Source organism: Chanos chanos, chromosome 15, assembly GCF_902362185.1.
Source record: "Chanos chanos chromosome 15, fChaCha1.1, whole genome shotgun sequence".
Classification (NCBI taxonomy): Eukaryota; Metazoa; Chordata; class Actinopteri; order Gonorynchiformes; family Chanidae; genus Chanos; species Chanos chanos.
Window position 1 is genome coordinate 18519694 of NC_044509.1, and position 18122 is coordinate 18537815.

The window sequence follows — 18122 nt, forward strand, 5'->3', positions numbered from 1 at the left end:
CTGATGAAACAAACAGCAGTCAGCAATCCTAATACTTCAAAACGAGAGCAAATATTCCTATTAAAAGCTCTGTACCTTTTGCAAAGAACCAGTGATTTTCAGACACAGACAGGGACACGCTGGCTACGTGAGGTTGTTTCCTCAGCAGATTGCAAGCTTTGCTGACAATCGTCAGGTCATGTACATTTAGCAAGCACATTAACACCTAAAAACCAAATAGTATTGTTAGCACCGAAACGCATTAAGAGAGTTCCATTACATTGGTTTAACTGTACATTACATCACTTCTGGTCACTGCTCACCTTATCTGATAATACAGCGTTCCCACCAAATACCAAACATGCATGTCAACCAGTCATTACAACAGGAGCTAAACAATGTGTCGTGTCTTTTTTCCGCTGGGTCGTAGTGACTCCTGGTTACATTCTCAACGGGAAATTAAGCAATTAAAAACGGCAGTTTAAAAAAAAAAAAAAAACGAGTGGCCCAGTAAGTTAGCTGTGTACAAGCACACTGCTAGGCATTAGGACAGGCCTGTTAACGCTGGAATGGGATCGATATCATGAAAACTGCGGGAGTGGAAGCGCAAGCTCCCTACAAGGGATTTTGTTTCAGTGGACATTGTATTGATGGCAGATGTTAGGCCTTGGGGATCTTTTGTTTACTTTTTTTATCAGTTCATCTGGTTGCCTTTTCATTATCCATTAAGTACTGTAATTGTTCTTTTGGTACGCTTTTGTACAGTTAAGGTTAAAGACCTCACTACACTCTTTAATGAATTACACTTTTTAGTGTAGTTCATTTGCCAAAAAAGAGACAAAACACACCATAAACAAATTTAAAGATGAATTTGACTGATAGCATTATTATTATTATTATTATTATTATTATTATTATTATTATTATTATTATTATTATTCTGTTCAAATTTTCTGTAGATATCATGTAATGTCGTTATTGTGAATTCTTTTGACCATGATGATTGTGTAGTGAAAGTCTGATATTATGACAGCCCTTGTATTTACTCTTTACTAGTATTCACTAAATACATACAATAAAAACATATGATCCACAGACATGTGCATTAAAAAACCCCTTCAATGATAGATAAAGATCAATCTAGAGCAGTTAATTAAACTAACTGCTAGTTGTTTTGGAGATATTAATATTTTGGAGGTATTGGACTATTTTAGTGTTCTGGTAACAAACATATGCATCTTTATTTTGTCATATATTTTACTAGTCAAGGACATCACACACTACCCCAAATATCAACAACTAAGCACCTTGTTCAGGGATAATTTTAACCATCAAAACAAGAAAATGTGAAAGGGATCATACCCTTGAATCAAGGTATTTCAAGAAGAAAATACTCACATGCGTTGCACTTTGCCATTTCATTTTCTTTTCTAGAGTGAAGCCACACTTTTACGAGTATTAGGGCCATGTTGAAGGAAAAAAAAATCTGATATTGCGAGAATAAGGTCATAATATTACGAGAATTAAATAGTAATTGAGGGAAAAAGTCATAATATTAGTACTAAGCACCAAGATGGCGCCCACCAAGGTCGACGTCCTTGTGTCTTCCTCCCGTTGCCAACGCTCTTTATTATTTATTTTAGCTTTAGTATTTATCTTAAATGTACAGATCACCTACACAAAAGTAAGATACAGCAGAGAGGCAACCCTGGATATCTGTAAAGTTCACCATGAACTTACCTTCAGTCTCTCTGACTTCGACTTCCTTCTACGCTTGCACTCTACTGACGCCAATCGGCAAGGCCTAGCAACACCGGCCTCGGTCGAGTGGCGCAGACAGACAGAGCAGCTAAGGCGGAAGCGTGGCAAGAGAGGTGGGCTACATGCTAGGCTAAAGGCCACTACCTAGCCTGCTTCTGGCTAATGTTCACTCCCTTGAAAACAAGCTGGATGAGCTGAGAACCAGGACTACAACCCAGCACGAGATCAGAGAATGCTGTGCTCTCATTCTCACGGAAACCTGGCTCTCGGACAGCACACCAGATTCGGCAATTCAGCTACAAACGCACTCTGTCCACTGCGGGGACCGAGTTGTCTGCATCTATGTGACCAATAGGTGGTGTTCAGATGTACAGACTGTCGAAAAACACTGTTCAACTGACATAGAACTGCTGATGGTGAAGTGTAGACCCTTCTGTCTGCCAAGGGAGTTTAGCGCAGTGCTCATACTGGCTTTTTACATACCACCATGAGCGAACTCCGCTACGGCGCTGGGGCTGCTGCACAACATGATCGGCAAACAAGAGACTGCACACCCGGACGCCATGTTCATTGTAGCTGGCAGTTTCAACCACTGCAACCTGAGGACTGTCCTCCCCAAGTACCATCAACATGTGAACTTTCTGATGAGGGAGAGCAACATCCTCGACTGAGTCTACAGCAGCGTGAGGCTGCGCCCCGGCCGCGCTTCGGACAGTCCGACCACATCTCTGTGTTTGTTTACCCATTGTACAGGCAACTCCTCTTGCAAGCTCCCCCAGTAAGTAAAACTGTTAAAGGGAACTGATCTGACTCTTCAAGACTGCTTTGAGAGTGCAAACTGGGATGTGACTAGAACTGCTGCTTTGAGAGAGGACTCTACTGTTGACTTGGAGGACTATGCTTCTGGGGTAATTGGCTGCATTAGCACCTGCATGGAGATCATTGTTCCCACAAAAGGCTGCAGGAAATATCCCAATCAAAAACCCTGGATAAACTGTGAATTTTGGTCCATGCTACGCGCTCGCTCCACTACACATGTCTCAGACAAAGCTGAAGACTACAAAAGGCCAAGATATGACCTGCGTAGGTCTATCAAAGAGGCCAAGAGACAGTACAGACTGAAGCTGGAGGGATACTTCACCACCCTGGAATCCCAGCGCAGGTGGCAAGGCCTGCAACACATCACAGATTACTAGCAGAGGAGCGGGGGGGGTCACAAATAGCCACGCTACACTGCCAGACGAGCTGAATGAATTCTACGCTCGCTTTGAGGCCCTCGACATCGACCAACAGAGAGGGGTTATGGCCACAGAGAGCACACAGAACACATCGCTCACTGCGTCAACGGCAGACGTGCGAAAGGCCCTAAGGAGAATAAACCCACAGAAGGCAGGTGGCTCAGACAACATCCCTGGTCATGCACTCAGGGTTTGCTCATCAGAGCTGGCCAATGTGTTTATAGACATATTCAATCTGTCCCTCAAGCAAGCTTCCGTGCCTTCCTGCTTCAAGTCCACCACCATTGTGTCCCTCCCAAAGAAAAGCACCGTGACCTGCCTAATGACTACCGTCATGTCCAATTGTGATGAAGTGCTTCGAAAGGACAGTCATGACTCACATCCAGGAGACCATTCTGAACACTTTATACCCTCTGCAGGTTGTGTACTGCCAGAACCGGTCCACTGACAACGCTGTCTGCACTGCTATTCACACAGAGCTGATACACCAAGAGGGCAAGGACACGTATGTTAGAATACCGTTTATCGACTACAGCTTTGCATTCAACAGGGTCATCCCAAACAAACTCTCTGAAAAGCTCCTCACTCTTGGGCTGTGTCCGGAATGGCATACTAGTGTACTGCATACTGGCCCAGTATACACTGTGTACTGCACACTATTCCACACGCTAGTATATAGTATGGTACGCAATTATGAGGACGTTCGTGTAGTGTACTACACATTTGCTATCGGTTGGGCTATCTGTTCTGTTAAAATCGAACAACACATGACTACAACAAATATCTATCAAAAGTAGCGCTATAAGAAAGCGTATGAAGACTTATTACACCAAAATATGCAACTGATACATTTATATTCGGAACTGCAGCTGCAGTTGAAGTTGAAGCCGCTTCTGTCACTGTCCGCCATGTTTTTTAAATTTTTTGACAGTTGGAAATCACCGCATTGCTTCATGGGATGCAGCACCCAATGAATTGAGCTCCGGTTGTGTACTGCAAATTTTTGCAGTACACCAACTGGGTAACTGTCGAGTACTGCAAAATTTGTATTTTTCATGTACTGCATACTACTCACTACTTTTACGTCAAGATCAGTATGCGAGTAGTATGTAGTGTGCCATTTCAGACACAGCCTTGGATTGACACCCACCCTTTGTAACTAGGTGCTGAACTTTCTAATAGACAGACCCCAGTCAGTCAGAGCTGGCAGCCACACATCCAGTTTAAGAACTGTAAGCACAGGGGGCCCCCACGGCTGTGTGCTGAGCCCCCTGCTGTACACACTCTCCTCAAATAACTGCGCTGCCTCCCAGAACAACATCAGCATCATCAAGTTCGCTGATGACCCAACAGTCATTGGACTGATCACTGTTGGGCACGAGACAGCATGCAGGAGGGAGGTGGCAGATCTGGTGGCCTGGTGTCAAGACAACAATCTTTCCCTTAATGCAGACAAGACCAAGGAAAGGACTGTTGACCCAAGGAGGAGGAGGAGCTGCATCCACATCCACAGGCAATCAGGCTTGTGAACGACTCTCTTACAAACTGCCCCCACCCACCACTCTGAACTGGTTGATCTCTGGTGGCTGACGCGCACACACACACACACACACACACATTACTTAAAGGATCTGTACCCTACTCAACTCCACACACACACACACACACACACACACACAGAGACATTTATCTACTGTACCGCTGTCATTCTAGTGTTCTTTATTTCTACTGTTATTTATTTGTGATTTGCAATAATGCACAGTGCACTTTACGGCTGCTTCTCTCTCCCCTTTGCACAATACTGCACATGTAGCTTTAATTACTACAGTTACCTATTATAAGTCCTACCTCAGATTCATTTGTCATATTAATCTTCTCTTTTTTTTTTGGTAATGGACGATAGCAAAGTAAGAATTTCATTGTACAGTGTAACTGCTGTGCATATGATAATAAATCTCTTGCATCTTGAATCTGAATAATATTATGAGAATCAAGTCATAATTTTACAAGAAAAAGATCATAATACTATGAGAATAAAAACATAAAATTTCAAGAAATAAAAACATAATTTTTAGGAAAATATATTACCATAAACCAACAAAACGGGCAAGAGGACAGTCAATGGCAGCCTCAGCTATAGACTCAGTTTCTTGCACAATCTTTTCAGAGTCCTGATACTTATGATAATGTGGTGCTGATGTGCCAAAAGATTAAGTATTTCCTTATTTGTGAAACCTATACTAAAGTATAACTTCACAGGATGCTCCACGTTCCTCATTTTAATGCAGGTGGCAAACTGCTCTTCTGATATTTCCACTCTACAATAACACACAGCCTAAAGTACGACTATTCTCATAATATTATGACTTTTTCTGGTAAAATTACAACTTTGTTCTTGTAATGTTATGACTTTTTTCTTGCAATATTACGACCTTATTCTCGAAATCTCAGAATTTTTTTCCCTCCGTGTGGCTCTAGTACTGTGTCGTACACTTTTGACCGTTTACCGCAATCTGTCTTTCAGACATTAGCTATGCATGCTAGCTTGTATCTAAACAAATGGACAGGCTGTTGTGTTGATGCGTGATGTGGTCACGTCGACAGGTCCTGGCAGACAGCTATGTACGCCCTTGCAGATATGTAGCCTTCATTTGCAATAATAAAGGGTTATCACGTGCAGAACCAAAATTCAACTTTTTTTTTTTTTTTTTTTTTTTTTTTTTGCGGGTATGCGGTAGGCATTTTGGATTTGGTTTTAATTTTGAACCAAGTTTCGGTTCCCAACCCTACACGGCATATAAAGACGCAATGTAAATGTAATATAAACACGTAATATAGTATAAGTATAATATAAATAAGTGTATTATGTATTATATATGTGTTCTGTGTGTGTGTGTGTGTGTGTATATATATATATATATATATATATATATATATATATATATATATATATATATATATATATATATTATTATTATTATTATTATTATTATTATTATTATATATTTGTTAAATAGTGTAATGTGATGTAAGTAATATACAGAAGAGTGAATAATGTAATGTAATAATATAAATAAGAAATATTATATAAACACAATATAAGTATAATATAAACATGTAATATGAACATATGATATAAATGTAGTATAAGCATAACACAAATATAATGTAATATACGTGTGTAATATAGACATACATCTATAACCAACAATACATCTGTATATGAAATGTGATCTTATCCTTTTTTGAGGTCCCAGCCTAATCCCAGACAGCGCTGTACAAGGGGTGAGTCAGCATACTTGCCAGGGATTTTCAAGTCATCAGCATTTTTTGTTGAGAGGAAGACTTGCATGACTACTGGACTCCCGGACTCTGTCTCTGGGAGGTATCTACAGCAGCCCTTGGGCCTGATTCACTGCTCCAGATTAGTGGAGCTGCAGTAGTCTTGGTGGTCTGGCTCGCTGCTTTTGATTTGTGCGGCTTGGCGAGTGATGGTTGTGGCTGATGACTTTCTGAGCACAGCTGAAAATGTGCTACAGTCAGTTTTTGGGTTGTCCAGTGGAGCCAAACCAGACAGATACAGAAGGAGTGGTCACACTTTCAGTGACAACTCTGTAGAACTGCATGAAGGTGGACTGCACAATGCCGAGCTTATTGAGCTGCCTCAAAAACCTGTTTTGCATGTGTTTTCTTTGTAATAGATGGGATATTTTCATCCCAAATGGGAGTGTTGGAGTTCATATTTCTTTGAAAATTGCTGGATTACACCATGTTTGCCGTAACATTCTCGATTGCTGGGGGGAAGGTGCGGGAGGTGCTTCCTGAAGTCTAATATGATTCCAGCAGTTTTAGTCGTGTTGCGCTCCAGATGGGTGGTGACACCCCCCAGTACAAGGTGATCTGTACATATTTCAGCAACAGCCGAGGCAGAGTTCTCTACTCTCTGAGAAGCACTTTCAGTTCCTCCGGGATTCTGCCTCTGAAACATCTACACGTCTACATCTAGGCTGGTTTAAATCATATTTATCAAACAGAACTTTCTCAGTTATCATAGGAAATGCGTCTTCTTCTGTGGCCCTTCTGTCCTGTGGTGTTCCCCAAGGCTCCATCCTTGGCCACTTGTTGTTTTGTATGCTGTCACTTGGACATAGCATACATGGATACAAAATCTAGTATCAGTGTTATGCAGATAACATGCAAATCTATGTCCCACTAAAAACCAGTGAAGAAGGCAGTCTTCATCATCTTTTATCTTGCCTGGCAGAAATAAAAGGCTGCATGTCCCAAAACTTTTTTCCAGCTCAATGAAAACGAATCAGAAATTATTATCTTTGGTCCACCAAAATCCATTCCCTTTTTTCATAAACAAAAAAATATCTCGCGCCTTCAGTTGGTACAAAACGCAGCTCCTAGACTTTTAACAAACACTAGAGGACAAGATCACATCAGCCCAGTTTTAACCTCCCTTCACTGGCTACCAGTAAGTTTTAGAATTGATTTTAAGATTTTAATGATCACTTTTAAAGCACCTCGTGGTCTAGCTCCCAGCAACATTGTTGAGTCGCTGCTTACCTATGAGTCATTGCGCAGCCTCAGGTCATTGGACAGGGCTCTGCTGGCTGTTCCTAAGTCTCAGCTCAAGCATAAAGTGACCAGGCTTTTGCGGTCAGGGCCCTGCAGCTATGGAACTCCCTGTGTGTGTGTGGTGTGTGTGTTGTGTGTGGTGTGTGTGTGTGTGTGTGTGTGTATGTGTGTGTGTGTGTGTGTGTGTATGGAACTCCCGGTGTGGTGTGTGTGTGTGTATGGAACTCCCTGCCCGAGACTCTGAGGCTTGCAGGATCGGTGTGATCTTTTAAACCTCTTCTCAAAATGTATCTATTTAAGGAAGCCATTTATTAATTCTAGCACACTGTTTTATTTCCAAAATGTCTTACTGGTTTTATTATTACTGTTTTCATTTTTTTACTATCTGATTTTATTCTTTATTTCCATTTTATTTTAGAATTGTAATTGCCTGATTTCATTTGCCTCAAATCTTGAAATGTTTTAACCGTTGTAAAGCACTTTGTAACTGTTTTGAAAAGTGCTGTATAAATAAAGTTATTGTTATTATTATCATTATTATTATTATTATCATTATTATTATTATTATTGTTGTTGTTAAAGAATTAATGGTAAAAATGGAACTTGATGCGGAAGTTTATACCAACTTCTCTTGAAACACGTGGTAATTTGTGCAGTGATAAGGTTCATGCCCCATGCTGTATCCAGGTAAGCAGCCCTCTAATTGTGCGGCAGTAGCAATTTTGAGTAGAGTCTGGAATGATGATCTACATACTCTACATACCTGCCCTTTGACTCAGTGCTGCCAAATCAGCATCTGTGAGTGTCTCGTGTACCTTCAGCTGGACTGTTTCCTGGTCACTCTCAACTGTAAGCTTAGTCTCAGAGGAGAGGGGAACGTGATGTCTCAGTACCATAAGTAACATATGTTACCGTGTGCTCAGATTGCATTCCAAAGCTCTCTTTCATAAATGACTGGTTCTTAGACTTCATCACTGAAGAACCATGAGGTTCAGCTGCCTGTGTTCTCCTAACACTCTGTCTTGTGTCTGCTGTGAACCTCTCTGAAGTGTGAGGAGTGTGATGAAGGTGAGGCAAGGCTAAAACTGAACAGTATCTTCAACAGCAGGAACAGCTTTGATGGACCTGCTGAGATGTGGTTCTTGGTGTGCATGACTGCATACCAGACAACAGACAAATTAACCCTAAGTATTGAGAGATATCTAAGTAAGCTGTGTGTCTTCACATGTAGAGTGACGTGTATATTCTCCCAATACTTTTGTGTGCCAGACTGGAGAAGCAGTATACTGCACAAAGAAATGTACTTAATAATATGTCCTACACCTAATGATGCATACTCATATGGGTTACATATGCACAGGAATGCTATGTAGCCAAGCACTGTGTGGTGGAAGTCCCCAACTCTGTTTGATTGTTTTTGTATATGAGAGGTATGGCTGAATATTGAAGTGCTGTGTTTAGTGCCATGTTGTTGGTGTAAAGGGTGAGAGTTATAGGTGATTATTACACAGCTTTGTTGAATATCCAATTCTGATTGGCCAATTACGGCATTCTACAGCCTGTTATTTCTGAATAGCAGACTGCCGCTATGAATAACAGACCGTTACTATGGAACTATTTTTTAGCGGAAGCAATAAAATCATTTTTAAATCAATAAAATCAGTATTTTGTGTCAAATTATTGATTTGATTTGAGTAAGTAGCCATGTAATAAAGCCCTCCAAGGTGATTCATCTGCTTTGCGTCGGGGTCCTGCATCACCCTGTCAGGGTTTATTTCGCTATAATGACTGGCTCGCTGCACATTATCTCTTACATATTGAAGTGCTGTGTTCAATGTCATGTTGATGTAAAAGGTGAGAGGTATAGGTGAATATTGAAGTGCTGTTTTGAGTGCCATGTTGTTGATGGAAAAGGTGAGAGGTATAGGTGAATACCAAAGTGCTGAGTTGAGTGCCATGTTGTTGATGTAAAAGGTGAGAGGTATAGGTGAATACCAAAGTGCTGTGTTGACTGTACGCTGCATACAGCTCTGCTTGGCGGATTGAGAAGTGGTTCCAGCCCCTTTATTGGCCTAGAATGTGGGTTTTATATCTGAGGACTGCATGTTTAACAACAGCATTTCCTTTGTAGAACCTGTAGTCAGTGAAAACACACGTGCACATACCGCTTTGGCAAAGGTCAGTGATTCTGTTTGTCTACTGAGCCGTTCTCTTCTGAGTTTCTCAGAGAACATCACAGAAGATCAAAGATTCACCCAAACCACTTACTGGTCTCCTATCTGCATACTTTTCCTCATGTCAGAAATTAGGTTACATCATATGCCTTCACATGACTACGCTGTTAGCGCTGCTGTCCCACTATTGTCATCTTGCAGTAATGCACAGTGCACTTTATGACCGCTGCTGTCTGCCCCTTTTCACACACTGCACATGTAACTACAACATTGCACATTCACTGCAACAACTGCACATGTAACTTTAATGCTAATACTTCAGTTACTAAGTTTACTTGTCATAGATCTACCTCAATTGTTATTTTCTCGTTTTGTCTCTTGTCTTCCTTATAAGATTTTTATTTATATATTGTTTTTTTTAATTCGTACTCGTCTGGTAACGGAAGCAAAGTAAGAATTTCGTTGTACAGTGTAACTGCCTGTTTTGCTGTGCACGTGACAGTAAAACTCTTGAATGACTAAACATAATAATGTCAACAGAAATACTGCTTGTGATGCAAATAGAACAGAAATCAGGACTTCACCAAAAGTTCTCACCTGTACTGTTTCGAACCGAAAATGACAGCATCCATTCATAGCTTACCCTTCTCAAAAGAAATGCAGAGTTTTCATTTTTTTATTGATTACAGAAATAGTGGCAAGATATCGAAACATCATTAACTTGCATGGCACTTATTTTATGGGAGAGAATGGATTTTGGAGTATTGCACAATTTGATCCACAGTCCTGGGTAAAGACAAAATAAAATGTAGTTTTGCAACTGGCCAGTGCTGTCACAACCCACTCAGTGAGAAGACCAGGACACTGCTCACAGGCTGAGAGTATAGGTGTTGTTGAGCTGGGTTTCTTAGCATACTTCTTTAAAGAGCATTTAGCTGCTGACAGGCTGAGAGTGTGAGTGAAGTTGAGCTGGGTTTCTACCTCTTTAAGAACAGTGTATTATGTTACCGTGACACCTAAACATGGCTGAGTTAAGGGCAATAAACCGGTCTCTTGGAACAAGTACAGGCTGTTCTGCTTGAGTAAACCACGATTACTAGACAATGCTGTAGGCCTGAGGGGTGCGTGTGTTTGTGAGTGCGTAAAAGAGAACATTATGTATTGGCGTGTTGGTGTCCTGTCCTGAGAAGACTGTTCTGAGTGTGTGTGTGTGTGTGTGTGTGTGTGTGTTTTTCTTTTGGAAAATCAACTTGGCCTCAATTACTGATAATTAAAACAACTACTGATTGATTGAGATATCGGAAACACTTTACCTATACTCGCTCTCTCTCTCTCTCTCTCTCTTTTTTTTGTTTCAGTCACTCACATTAGCATACTTTTTCTGATATTGTCCTGTTTATTCAGCCACTTTACTTTTCAAAGTGTTTTTTTTAATAAGTATATATTTTAAAAACGGTTTGTTTCATTTATGCTATGTTCTGTTTTTACATGTGTTGTATGAATGAGGCAGAAGTTGTAATTGAAGTTTGGCACATCGGCACATTGACATTGGCATTAATACTCTGTGTAGGGCCGTGCAGTTTGGGTCAGGTCGACCCGACCTATTTACAGTGAGTCACGCAAAGATAGAGCTTGGTGATAAGGTTTCTGCATATCAAACCTGTTTGCCAACTCTGCCAAAACAGGAATGTTTAATCATCTTCCCCTGAATTCTCTCACAACCAGTCAAACAGCAGTGCAGCCGGAGTCTTCATCGGATATTACACATTATCAGCAGATCAGAGGCACCCAAATAAAACCTCTGTTGGATTTGTTTCTCTTTTTGCTCCTCAATATTACAAACTAATTGCCTGAAATATTAAATGAAGGAGCAAAAATGATTCAAATCTCTGCTTTGGGGAAGGGTGTAGAAAGTTAGATGAAGAATTTAAGAAGTTTAAACAAGACAGAAAAGTTAATTAAGCAGAAAAAGGCGTGAATTGAAATCATGAAAGTGTGTTATAAACCTCATGTGTACAGCACGTTTTCATATTTAGATTTTGATATTTTACATATAAGTAATATAGTAATAAAGCAGTAATATAGTTCTATACAGTCATTAAATGAATTATTGGACTTTAGTCTGTCTCTTTCTCGTCCAGTTAAAAAGACGAGAGATTGAAATGAATATGAGGTGTGCAGAGTCTCTACCTGCGTACACCTCCTGACCTGAATAAAATGTCACTTTGCCTTGTCCGCTCCTGCCTCTCCCTCTCTCTTCTCTTTCTCTTTAGTTAGGGTTAGGGTAAGGTGTCTGGTATTTATGCCCGATGTGTTGTTTTGACCTTGTATAATTACAGACTGTTGCTGAGGACAGCTCCCCTCTCCATGTCCCACTTTGGCTGCTGTTACCATGACTACGTGGCTCAGTGACCCACGACCTCACTTCCTCATTTAATGTGTTCTCCAGAGGTCTGCCTGGCTGGATGTATTTTTGCCTTTGAGAGATGCTATTACGCCTGACACGTGTGTGTGTGTCACTAGAGTGAGATGATAACGTGTGGTGCCATGTTGTGGTCTCCTATCTGTGGTGGTGTTGTGTTAGTCTGATGAGAGCTTGGAAACTGTTCAAAGTGATTTTAATATAATTCAGTGTCAATTTTAGTAGCTCAAACTCATTTTAAACCCTGGCAAAACTGAAGTCTATATTTCAGTCCTGTTGAGGGTCAGGGTTGGAGTATGCTCTGGCTTGTGGTGTTGTGAATGCTATAGATGAATTCTAGAGCCACCTCACTTAGGCCTGTAACAATTATGTAATAATTGTGTAACCTTGATTTTTTGACGTGATTGCGGTTTCATTGTTGAACCGCGGTTAAAGCATTTTTTTTATAAGCATTGTTTTTCAAAGCACCCATCAAACAAGTTTCCAATGCCCGCGGGCACCCTGTAGCGCGACAGAACAGTAGCTGTCCTATCAGAGGATGCCTTGCCCGCACCAATTTACATGCTGCCTGCAAGTGCTTGTCGTAAGATCCTACCACCAAGTTCGGAAATTGTAGGAAGCAGCTTTCAAAAAAATGGACAACCTGTCAAAAACATTGTTTTTTTGGCTGATGTTTTCTCAAAAAAGTAAAATACAACAGAGTGATCCTGGGCATCAGGTGTAGCATTTAGGCTTTAGGATAAAATGAGCATGATTAATTAATTACATTAATTTAATTTAAAAAAAAAATGTGAATGGAGGTTCAGAAATCACTTTCGCCTCAATCTAACTTTCTGTTTATGAAACGAACTTTGTTGAAGCATTGTCATACACACACATTTAACATACAACACAATAGTATTAAATAAATTAATTCCTCCCATCTGTTGATACCTTGCACCATGTTAGTGCCAGCCCCCTTTCTACGCCACAACTCGGCAACTCGATTATCATAGATAAAATCAAGTTTAATTCAAATTTAATTACGACTTCGACCATTCATGTGCTTGGAACTTATAATGACAATATTTACAATAGCACATGAAGGCCAGAACAGTTGCGAAGTCAAGTCAGCTTTCAAACATTGAAAATCCAAACTGGGCAGTTTCGTGAGACGCAATGTTGTACCTTTGAGAAATGTGCATAACATTGTGCATAAACTGGTACACGTTTGGTTTTCACTGGAGTTTTCATTTAGCTTTGGTAAAAATCGCTTGACACTGTCCTGTTGGTCATGTCAAAACGTGGGGAGTCTGCAAGCCCAACCGAGTTCAGCTAAGCTGCGATTGGACAATCGGTCATTTGGGGAGTAGAGAGATAGAGGGATTAGACTGTCAGACTGTTGTCAAGCAAAAAACACAATGTTTCACGATAATATAGAGTAGAGCCAGACCGATAAATCGGCGTGCCGACATTATTGGCTGACGCAACCTAATTGCGGATAAATCGCTATCGGCGTTTAATGGCCGATAATGACAATTAAAAGAGATGGAAGATGGATCCTTCAGTCATGTTATGACATTAACATCAGCCATACCTGGTTTTGCTGCAGTAACGTGAAAGCTGGTACAGTCAGTCAAACATCAAAATTATGTCACGCTAGTTCAGTGGTGTAGGCTAAGCTGTTGACAAACTTGATTGTAGGTTTATTTACGAAACAGTGTGGCAGTTCTAGCCAGTAAACAAACAACAGTCCTATCATTTCTCCCTTGTCATTTCTAAAAATTCTCTGGTAACATCACTTACAGCAGCTTATAACGCTGTCCATTACTAAATCAGGTTAGGCACAAAGCTGGCTAATGTCACGTTGGGAAAACTGAAGGCAATATTTCCGTCCTCTTGAGGGTCAGGGTTGGAGTATGCTCTGGCTTGTGGTGTTGTGAATGCTAGAGATGTTTTGAATGCTAGAGATGAATACTAGAGCCACCTCACTTAGGCCTGTAACAATTATGTAATAGTTGTGTAACCTCGATTTTGTTTTGGTGTGATCATGGTTTCTTTTTTGAACTGCGGTTAAAGCATTTTTTTTTTTATATTTATGAGCTGGGTCAAAGCACCCATCAAACAAGTTTTCAATGCCCGCGGGCACCCTGTAGCGCGACAGAACAGTAGCTGTCCTATCAGAGGATGCCTTGCCCGCACCAATTTACATGCTGCCTGCAAGTGCTTGTCGTAAGATCCTACCACCAAGTTCGGAAATTGTAATTACAGTTTGTCACACATGCATGGCCGGAAATCTGGCAAAAATAAGGAAGCAGCTTTAAAAAAAAATTGACAACCTGTCAAAAACATTGTTTTTATGGCTGATGTTTTCTCAAAAAGTAAAATAGAACAGAGAGATCCTGGGCATCAGGTGTAGCATTTAGGCTTTAGGATAAAATGAGCATGATTAATTAATTGCGTTAATTTAATTAAAAAAAAAAATGTGAATGGAGGTTCAGAAATCACTTTCGCCTCAATCTAACTTTCTGTTTATGAAACGAACTTTGTTGAAGCATTGTCATACACACACATTTAACATACAACACAATAGTATTAAATAAATTAATTCCTCCCATCTGTTGATACCTTGCACCATGTTTGTGCCAGCCCCCTTTCTACGCCACAACTCGGCAACTCGATTATCATAGATAAAATCAAGTTTAATTCAAATTTAATTATGACTTCAACCATTCATGTGCTTGGAACTTATAATGACAATATTTACAATAGCACATGAAGGCCAGAACAGTTGCGAAGTCAAGTCGGCTTTCAAACATTGAAAATCCGAACTGGGCAGTTTCGTGAGACGCAATGTTGTACCTTTGAGAAATGTGCACAACATTGTGCATAAACTGGTACACGTTTGGTTTTCACTGGAGTTTTCATTTAGCTTTGGTAAAAATCGCTTGACACTGTCCTGTTGGCAGAGGTGGACAAAGTACACAACCACACTACTTGAGTCAAAGTATAGATACTCCTTGTCAAATATTACTCCAATACAAGTAAAAGTTCTTCAGTTAAGTTTTTACTTGAGTTAAAGTACTGGAGTACTTGCTTTTAAAAACACTTTATTCAAAAGTACGTTTTATTTTTAATGTCAGCTGTGGTCTGCCTCTGTCACCAGATTCATCACACATTCACAAACATACTAATCGTGATTTTCAAGTCGCATCTCATATCTACTGCAGCGAATATGATTGTAAGTGAGCAGTGAGCACGACATCACCTATGAAAAACGTTAGATGAATACAGTGCGCGAATGCACACGGGGAGTAGTTGGCTTGAAAATCAGTTAATTTCAAAAATCTCAAACATGGACTTAAGATATGGCCATGGGTGCTCAGGTGAGGAACCTTTATGTTTATCTGCCGTAGTAGCATCCATCAGTAAAACCGACAAGTTCAACTGTTAAAAAATTGCAGCACGGGCACCACCCCTGCCTGTTGGTCATGTCAAAATGTGGGGAGTCTGCAAGCCCAACTGAGTTCAGCTAAACTACGATTGGACAGTCGGTCATTTGGGGAGTAGAGAGATAGAGGGATTAGACTGTCAGACTGTTGTCAAGCAAAAAACATAATGTTTCACGATAATATAGAGTAGAGCCAGACCGATAAATCGGCGTGCCAACATTATTGGCTGACGCGACCTAATTGCGGATAAATCGCTATCGGCGTTTAATGGCCGATAATGACAATTAAAAGAGATGGAGGATGGATCCTTCAGTCATGTTATGACATTAACATCAGCCATGCCTGGTTTTGCTGCAGTAACGTGAAAGCTGGTACAGTCAGTCACACATCAAAATTATGTCACGCTAGTTCAGTGGCGTAGGCTAAGCTGTTGACAAACTTGATTGTAGGTTTATTTACGAATCAGTGTGACAGTTCTAGCCAGTAAACAAACAACGCTCCTATCATTTCTCCCTCGTCACTTCTTAAAATTCTCTGGTAACATCACTTACAGCAGCTTATAATGCTGTCCATTACTAAATTAGGTTGGGCACAAAGCTGGCTAATGTCATGTTTATCAGTGGAGGGCGCTAATGATAATGGGTGATTAAACGGTCGCATTTAACTTATTCTGCCCAAATGAAACAGTGGTAAATATATCTGCGACTCGTATGTCTGTAGTTACAGTCAGTTCATTGGAAACAAGTATCTAACATGGCTTGGTAGCCAAACAAAGTTATCTGGCTTCTCTTTCAAACGTGTAGTGTGAAATCCCAAATCGCAAGCCTCGTCACAGACAGTTATATAGTAGGCCTATTAGATGCGTTCAACAGCATCTAACAGCATTTACTCTAGGTCACTGTATCAGTTTACTGCATTATTTATCAAAACTTTAATATGTTTTGTTGTACTTTTGTTCAAAGTACTACTCAAAGTACTATTTATGACAACAAACAAGTTTATTTTTAAGCAGCATTATGTCATGTTATCGTGGTGAGGACTCTTAAATAACTGCACAAAACAAATGTTAGGGGAGTCTTTGTTTATGTTATGTGTTTCTAAAAAAATGAACACCGGCCGGCATATCATTATCAGATTTTTAAATCATCAAATATCGAAATCGGTATTGATCTGCAAAATCCTATATCGGTCAGGCTCTAATATAGAGGTGTGGTTTACTTCATAGGCTGTGTACTTGTGTTATTACATTATCTGGGTCACATAACAGTGAAATAACCATAAGATGTATCCTAGAATTCATTCGAAACTTTAATTTGTTTGAAAAATAATGAATAAATAATATAGCAATTATTTCTGAGACTATTAATTGTACCGCAACATTTGGAATTGTTGCAGCTCTAACCTCACTTCACACACTATCTCACGGGCTGTTCTGATTGTGTTATGAGTGTTAGGATTAATCACTATCTCACGGACTGTTCTGATTGTGTTATTAGTGTTAGGATTAATCACTGGCTCTACAGCCCAGACCCTTCACTGTGATCTGTATAGAAACATAACCTGACCCTCCTTGACCATTCACTGACTGAGTCATCAATATAAAGATTCATTTATAAGACAATCCTTAGTCAACTCTCACTCTGTTTTGTTCATGTTCCACTTTGTCATCAAATTCAAGTTTCAGTTTACAATCACAGGATTCTCGGAGCTCACGTTACCTGAACGAGAAGGCTGTTATTTTGTCTGTGCCATAAGCTTGGGATGAATTGCATAAAACTACAGATGTATGACCTTTCACCTCTCTTTGTCCTCTCAGTCAGTCCTCTCTTTTCCCTTTGTCTGGTATCTTTACGGGACTATTTTTATTGGATGTTGTATGTGTTTCAATTGGATGTTATGCGTGTGTTTTTTTTAGGATATTTGGCCAAGGTGCATTTGTGAAGGAGAGTAATCTGGTTAAACAAGGGTTACTGGTGATAAATATTAATAATAATAATTTGCAGGTATCACTCTAATAGTTAAATTAATACTTGTTTAAGTCAATTCATCCTCAAAACCAAGGCCACATACCTAGGATCACTCTGCAGAGTTTGTCTTGGTTAAGTAATCGGATTTTTAAAATACAACTCTGAGGCCAAGGCCACCGCATGATAACTCTCATTAACTCATCCGTCATCTCAGTATGTCTGGAACCTTCTATGGCCACACGCTCATTTGATGATTACTGTCATTAATAGATCTGCAGGATCCAGTCATCTTCTTGACTTTCATATATATACTTCATACGATTCTGAGTATTAAAGCATTTTCATGTCTAGTCAGTGTCGAACACTCTCCTGCGGTTTGGTTCGAATGTATAGATGTGAGCATGCTAGTCACGCATGGTTGCAAACCAAAACAACCGGACAGAGACCCTGCTGAGACAGTCTTGGTCCAGTTCCAAGTGAACCCTGGGGTGGTTCATTTGAGGTATGAACTCAATCCGATATGGGTCTGATCCAACTACAGGAACTACCGTGCATTGTGGTTAAAA

The 18122-nt window shown here is 40.2% G+C and overlaps 1 protein-coding gene across 1 annotated transcript in view; it reads left to right on the top strand.

Moving 5' to 3' along the window:
- ar (androgen receptor) overlaps nucleotides 1-18122 on the top strand; it is a 55936-nt gene that overhangs the window by 19996 nt on the left and 17818 nt on the right. The gene's annotated exons all lie outside the window — the stretch shown is intronic.